Genomic DNA, 8,205 nt, shown 5'->3' on the forward strand with positions numbered 1-8,205 from the left:
AAGGGTCTTGATAATGCCATGTTCTACTATGTCTTTCTTCTCACAAGTATATCAATCAGATAAAAATAAAAATAAGATAAAATAAAATATGATGTCTCTCTCAGGCCTTAACATGCATAACACAACCATAAAAAGCTTACAAATAACTTTAATACTTGATCCTCTTACCCAATGATTAATATCAATTCACATCATTATTTATACTTTATCAATTTAATTCAACATACACTTCAATTGCATATAGAGACTCTTAAATTAGGAACAAAAAAAGTAAGCACTAAATAAACTCTCTTTTGTCCCCATACACAAGAAGTAAGAGCAGTTACAATGCATACTAACATAAACTATTGTCTCAAGCAAAACAACATCCATGGGTATACTGGTCTTGCGAGATGCGGTGCAATCCTCAGAGATGAAAATGGTAATTATAAGGAAATGATTGTTGTTCCTATAGGGATGCAATCCTGGTCTTGCGGGATGCGATGCAATCCTCAGAGATGAAAATGGTAACTGTAAGGAAATGATTGTTGTTCCTGTAGGGAGTCAAACTAACTACAAGGCAGAAGCAATGGTTGCACTCCAAGGTATTCTCCTGGCCAAAAGATGGAATTGTCCCTATCTTTGGATAGAAGGGGATTCTAATAACATCATCAAATGCCTAAAGGGAACCTCTAAGCCTTCATGGACTATCAATAACATAATAAAGGCTGCTAGTTATCTCATCAATACTTTTGAGAAATGTTTCATATCTCATATCTACCATAAAACTAATGGTTCTATTGATTGGGTAGCTAACGTGGCGGTCATTCAAGATAAAATGATCATATGGAAGGGTGAAGAGAACATCCCTGATGACGTCAGATCAATCATTTTTAAGGATTAATACAATAGTTCCCCAAAGATCATAAATGGACAAAGTAATGATGAAACAGATTAAAAGGAGTGCTATGAGTAATAATAATAAGGTCAGTAACATTTATTGCAAGACTTACGCTACCACTTCCCACACTTTCTGGGTATATTTGGTAGTTCCAAGAAATCTCTTGCCTAAAGCTCCTTGCAATTCTTGACCTGCTACTCTGAATAGTGAAAAAATGGGAGGAAATCGACGCCGCTATGAACCCAGCAACTGCAAGGAGTGGAAGCAAAAGGAGGTTGTCTGGAACATTTTGCAAAAGGGCGGGTTTTCAAAGTTTATGGAGAGGCTCCATGGGCGCGACGCCATAGTTAATAATTTCTTTTGTAAAAAATGGAGAAAGGGCACTTTGAAGATGGGAGATCAATCAATCTCTATAGATGAAGACCTCATTGCTCAGGTTACAAGTCTCCGCAGGGAAGGAAGCAATTACTATAGTGACAGGAAATTGAGCAAAGAGGCCATTGAAACATATCTTGAAACGACAAAGGAGAAAAAGCGCTTGGTTAAGCTAAGTAAAACTTACTATCATCCTAGGGCTTTTGTTAAACCATAGAGGGAGGTCTTATTTTCTATAATGCGCTATGTAACTTTGGATGGTAGATTCACAAAAGTGTATGGCTACCATTCTGTTTTGTTGAACCATTTTAGGTATGATAAAAAGGTCAATATCTCATATTTTCTGTTGTGCTCTATGAATGCTACCATTAAGGCTCATAAAAAGAACCCTAAGGGTGATACAACCATGCATCAAGGTCTCATGGTTTTAATTTATGACCACCTCAAATCCAACCAAATTGCCCACCCTCAGCCTTCTATCCCTGAGTCTGAGGAGGAAGGTTCAGACTCTGTTTTTTCTTTGGATGAGGAGTCAGATAGTGATTCGATGAGTGAGTCCGAAGAGAGTCTAGATGACTCTGAAGTGGAAACTGGTAAGAAAAGAAAACATGTGAGAACCAAGCCCTCCTTCTCGAAGGGTAAGAATAAATCTAAAGATAAAGTTCTCCAAATTAGCTCGGAGGAGGAGGAAGAGGTCTCTGAGGAATCTGAGAAGGAACCCCAGTCTCCTCATTAAAAGAAAAACAAAATTTCTATTCAGACAAGGAACAAACCGAAGAAATAGGATTCCAACATTATGGAGCTTAAGGAACAGGTGCAGAGAAAGAACCCGGACTTCGACTAGAATTTGGAGGAGGAGACCACTAGGGAAGGTTTTGAATAGAGAATCGTAAAAGTTGGTAAAATCACTATTGGAGACAACTCCAATAAGGAAAAAGACAATGCTGGTGAGAAATTACCCTCCTCATATCCTCCTCTTGAGGGTTTGAAAGGCTTTGTGAACACCATTGATTGGCTAATTTCCAGTTACAAGAAAGCTGTGGAGGATGCTAAGAAGCTCAATCACAAAGTCCAAATTTTGGAGACTATTAGTTTTGGCGGAGGCAAGTCAATGGTAGAACAGGTTGAGGATCTAACTAAAAAAGTTGCCAAAGCCGAAGAGATCAGAGACTCCTTTAACCCCAGGTTCGAGAAAATCGAGAAAGACCTGACTAAGAGGAAAGATAATGAGATTGGAATGGATCAAAGAATGGAAGAAACTGATAAAAAAGTCAATAAAATTGAAGAAATCCTTAAAAGAATTGTAGAACAAAGCTTAAATATTTTGAAGGCTTCAGCTGGCAACACAAAAATCCTCATTAGCAAAATGGAAGAGGAGAAGGACTCCCTAGAGATTGAACCTGACATGGATGGCACGGGAGAAGTGCAAGGACCTAGAACAAGGACCAGAGGTAAAAAAAAGGAGAAAAAGCCAAAAAAGGACATGGAAGATTTCAAAGTTGTCGCGGAAAACTATGATCAGCTGGTGAGTAAGGTGGAGGAGCTCCTTAAGTTTTTTTAGTTGTGTTGTGTTTTCTCTGGTTTTTTCTTCTCTGTTGTTCCTTTCTTTTGCTGTCCTTTCGGTTGACTGGTTTTTTCCAATCATTTTGTAAGTTGTTCCTAGCAGATCTGGATGCTTTTTGATGAACTATTTTATGCTCCCATGTTAAAGGTTTCGGGTCCTTAAAACTTGTTTTTCTTATTAATCAGAACATCCATGGGTATACTTAAGTCACAAGGTTTAGTGAAGACACTAAAGAGAGATAAGAGTCATCAAAGATAGATCACAAAGAACTTTAACAAAGATGTTTTTAGATTATATTGACAACAATCATTCTCTTTTTTGTTTGCAGCATGCAAATCATTCAATAATAATTATGTTGACGTTATATTTGTAAAATCTATAACCTATTGGAAATAATTTATATCTACAAAGGTAGGTAGTAGATTCTAGATAAATTTGAAGGTCAATGGAAGCTTTGAGCCATACTAGTAAATACTAAATCACAAGCATATACTAAAGTAGTGAGTGATGTTGGCATTGTGTTGTCATTGATGTCAACCGGTATAGGATGGCAACCGGTATGGGAGATGTATGGGCAATGTTATCATTGATGCATACCAGTAATGGTGTCATTGATATCAACTAGCATAGTAGGTCATGGTAAGGAAGAGAATGTCCATCTAGTATAATGATCATTGGAGTCACTGGTACACAAGTTAGTGTTGACTTGTGTTGAAGACATGAAATGGAGACCGGTATGGTATAACAACTGGTAAGTGATATATTGGAAATACATTGTTGCCAATCGACCTATGAGAAAGCAAGGTAAACTATTATAAATATGCCAACCAGTATGTTTTTGGATGTGTGGATGAGAAACAACAAGGCTTTGATTGGATAAAGAAGCAGCCACCAAATGAAGAAGATATCACAGGGTGAAGAGAAGACTCACAGAGAGTGTGTCCAACAGGATCGTGTTACAGATGTTACCTGATTGGCCGTGATAGGTGATCCGTTGTAGGTGGTTGATCTTTGGAAGGAGATCTAATTGGATTTGGTTTGCCTCGAGGTCGATGAAGGAACCTTAGCACACCAAAAGTTTGAATGTTGGTCATGGTGGGAAAAATCAAGTATAAATATGACCTCATGACTGAAGAAGATTGATGATGCTGCAAGCCAGATGTTGAAGAGTGGAGTATGAAAGTGCAGTAGAGAGCCAACCAGTCAGAGACTTCATCTAAGATCATAAAGACTGAGTGTTGGAGGTACAACCGGTGAGAGGGTTTAGTAGTGGCTTAACTGGTAAGATCAGAGTAACTGGTAAACTGCAAAGTGAGTTGCAGAGGTGTGAACTGGTGGTGCTGGAACCTGCAGAAAGGAAAAGAAAGTGTAGTTGTGCTGTGGGAGTGATGGTGAAAATCCGACAAGTTTAGATCTAAGAAGAGCCTAACCGGTAAGGAGAAAACCGACAAAGATTAGAGTGAAGAGTATCGATGGTGGGAAGCAATAGTGCATCTGACATAATAGAGTTCTGGCAGAGAATAGGCAAAGAAGAGAAGAGGCAGAGCAGAGAAGAAGCAAAAGGATGAACCGGTAAGGTTGCAGCAGAGTGAAGGTGAGCAGAGAACCGACAAAGATCTGTATAGAGGTGAACTAGTGGAGAGACATGCATGAGAGTTACAAAGTTCATTTTTAACAAGGAGATTACTTTTGTATTTGAAATATGTTATTGTAATCACTGAGTTGGAGCTTAGTGCAGGGGTTGGTGCTCATTGGGTTGGTGCCCTAAAATTAGGGGTTGGTGCTCCTTGAGTTGGTGCCCTAAAGTAGGAGTGGTACTCCTTGGGTTGGTGCCCTAAATGTTGTAACTGAGTGTTTCATTGTGAGGCTGGATTGGAGCAGTAGACTCCAACAACATTTCTCACCGAGGTTTTTCCCATCTTGGGTTTTCTTTGTACATCTAGTGTTATGTGTTGTCCCTTTTATGTGTGGTTGCATTTGTGTTATCCTCCCATCTAACCGGTATGTTTGCTTTTTGTTAGATCTGTTAACTGGTATACACACATAGGATAGAAAAGGGAAAAATTTTAAACCACTGATTCACCCCCTCTCAGTGGCATCTTGTGTTCAACAATCAGTATTAGAGCCTAGGTTCCTAGTTTATAAGCTTTCTCCAGCTTGGGTAGATTCTGGTATTTGAACACAATGGTTTGTTTAGTGTCAACCCCTACTCCAGTTTTTTATCATTCAAATTATTCTATTTGGAGTTGTAGGATGGAAATATACCTATCCTCTTTAGGGTTTGATGTATGGATGTCAGTAATAAATGGTTGCCCTAGTAAAGTCAGTCCTCCCACCAATTTAGATGCAAAAAGAAGACATCAGTGTAATGATGTAGCAATGAAGGCTATACTCTATGGGTTATCAGATGATGTTTCCTCACATGTGGATAGATGAAAATCAGCAAAGAGCTTATGGGATAGATTGAAGAAGCTCTATGGAAATGAGCCTACCACTGCAAGACCGGTTTGTGAGAGCAAGAAGAGAAATATGTCACATGGGTCTGCAGATGAAGATAGATCAGTTAGTAGCAACAACAACAATGATGAAGAGGAGACTCACCTCTTCATGGCTAAAGAGTTAGAAGATGAGAGGCATGCATCTATGAGTGATCATCCAGATCATTCCTACCGGCAAGATGTATTTGGCAGTGATAGTGAAAATGAAGAAGAAGATGAAACAAAAGTAGATCTTGAAGGAGACCTTGTAAGTGCTCTTGATGAACTTAGCAAAGTAAGAAATGAATACAAGTTATTCAAGAATACCGCAGTTGTGGAACAAAACTGGTTGATCAGATGCCTTGAAGAATCTGAGAAATGTATCTCAGAGTTGAAGACTCAACAAGAAGACACCAATGAGTGCCGATGTAAAGATCTAGAGCCTAAGCTAGAGGCCAAGGATAAAGAGTATCAATAGCTACAAGGAGATATGGAGAATCTCTGAAAAGACCTTGAGAAGTGTCATGATGAGCTCAAGGTGAGGATCCGGTTTGATGGAAGCAGTGATGCCTCAGATAGAATGCTAAAGAAACAAAATCACTCCAAGGATACCAGAGGCTTAGGTTGTGGTGCCTATGAATGCTCCACTAGAAAGAATGTCCCCCTCAAGGACATTATGTTTGTCTCCTCAAATGGAGATAAAAAAGGATAGACCTTCATTGTCTAGAATACTCCCAGGAAGAAGGTTGATCTAACCACAACCGGTGAAGACATGAAACCAAGAAAGAAGACTAGTGCTGCAAGAAAGAGCAACAATGCAGATCCCAAAGGAGAAGGAAATATGGGAGAAGGCAGCTTCACTGAAAGCAAGAACAAAAGAAGACAACATAGAAGACCTCCTACCGGTAGAAGATAAGGAAATGCTACCACCCACAAGACAAAGCAAGTGTGGGAAAAGAAGGGATCATATGGAAGAACTGCAAAAAGTGAACATCCTAGAATCCATCCTCGAAGAAGCAAACATGGAGCTACTAAACTAGTAATATCTCCTCATGCATGGCAGAATAAATTTGTAAGTCATTTTTCATCCTTTACCGACTACTGCTTCTCTTGCAAAGATTATGATCATAGGGCAGATGAATGCATAAAGAGGTCTAGAAATAAGAATGTCGTCTATCCAAAAAGTAATGCACATGGCCATAGTATGTCAAGATGTAGAAACATGCATAGATCTGCTCCTATGCATAATAAGAAGAGTCCATTTGCTACCTCAAGAAATGTAAACTATGCATGTTATATCTACAATGGACTTGGCCATAAAATTCATGAATGCAGGAACAAGAAAGTTCAGTCACATGCCAGCCGACATAGCAACTATGCTCAATATGAAAATGGGTATAGAGCATATGAGAAACAAAGGGCTACATGGAACAAAAGGAGAAATGCCCTTGCAAAATCAAGATGTCCACCGGCTCCGATAATCAGTTACAATAGCATGACCAGAAGAAGATGGTCAAACTGGTTTGATAGAAGGTCTCCCAGTCACGTGTTTGGTACGAACACATTTTATTTCTACAACAATGCTACCGGTCTTGTTGCAGTATCCGGTAGAGAAAGGACAAATCGACAGAAGAAGGTAAGGCCTTCTCCCAAGATTGAAAATGGGAAGAAGAGTGAAGTCAAGCAGGTATGGAGGAAGAGTAGGACCATGGACCAACACTATGCATTTGATGCATAAGTGATATCTCCTAAGGCTTAAAGGAGATGCAAGACCTTAGGGAGAGTAGTACATTGACCATATCTTTCACCCCCTTAGTGGAAGAGGACAAGTTGAAGGACAAGCTACTGTCGGTAAGAAGGAAGGAAATGAGATGGCAAGTGTGTGTAGTTGTTGCCTTGGCTACACACCTACAGATGAGAGATGAGTTACTACCGCATGTGTCTATGAATGGATAATTTTCAATTGGGAACATAAGAAATTGACACCAAAAGATAGGAGTTAGAGAAAAGTGCTCCGATAGAGATGATGGATTGGGATAGGAAACCGACATGTGCTAATATTGCCTAGCTAGTGGAGCCCTCGTGACCCATTTATTGACCTCCATTGAATCAATAATGCAAGGATAGGGAGTGTATTACAAGAACCCCTTCTATCTAGAAAAGATAAACCAACATTAAACTAGTACCACACATCCAAAATGTTTAGTCAACAATGAAATTATTTGAGGAACCTTCGCGAGAAGATGTATCAAAATTCTCATAGCCAATCCTAACCAAACCAAATCACGATCTCCAAAAAAACCACCCTGATCACACACAAGAAAGTAAACCATTAACATGTGCCACATAAAGAGTAATCTACAAATCAAATAAAAAAACCATAATATTTTTTGGTTGATGCAAGATTGTTGATGAGACAATGATTCTCTTGCATCACTCTATGATTAGGTGTGATTAATATTGATGCAAGATTGTTGATATTAAGAGTTTCCCATTGTCTGATTATGTTTTGGATGGGTTTTTAAATGAATTTGATTTCCTCTTGATGATTAAATATATCCATATAATGAATGTAATATTGGAGCCTTAATGTGAGGTCACCCTTTCAAGATTAGGATTTATAATTCAATATGCCAAATATTGAAACAATTAGTTGAAGTTGAAATATTATCATAAGTTTAATATGGTAACCTTGACGTATGTGACTCTATATAAACTTGACTTTCATGCTTGTATGAGCTATAGGATTGTGATTTAAGATCATGGGGTAAATCTATTAAATCAAATTCTTTAAAAAATCAATGATGGATAACTTTCCTCTTTGTGACTACTTGATATAATGTGTTCACTAAAGATTGTATTATTTTTTCATTATTCCTATTGATGGGTTATGCGATAAATTAGAATAT

Source organism: Cryptomeria japonica, chromosome 10 (assembly GCF_030272615.1).
Source record: "Cryptomeria japonica chromosome 10, Sugi_1.0, whole genome shotgun sequence".
NCBI lineage: Eukaryota > Viridiplantae > Streptophyta > Pinopsida > Cupressales > Cupressaceae > Cryptomeria > Cryptomeria japonica.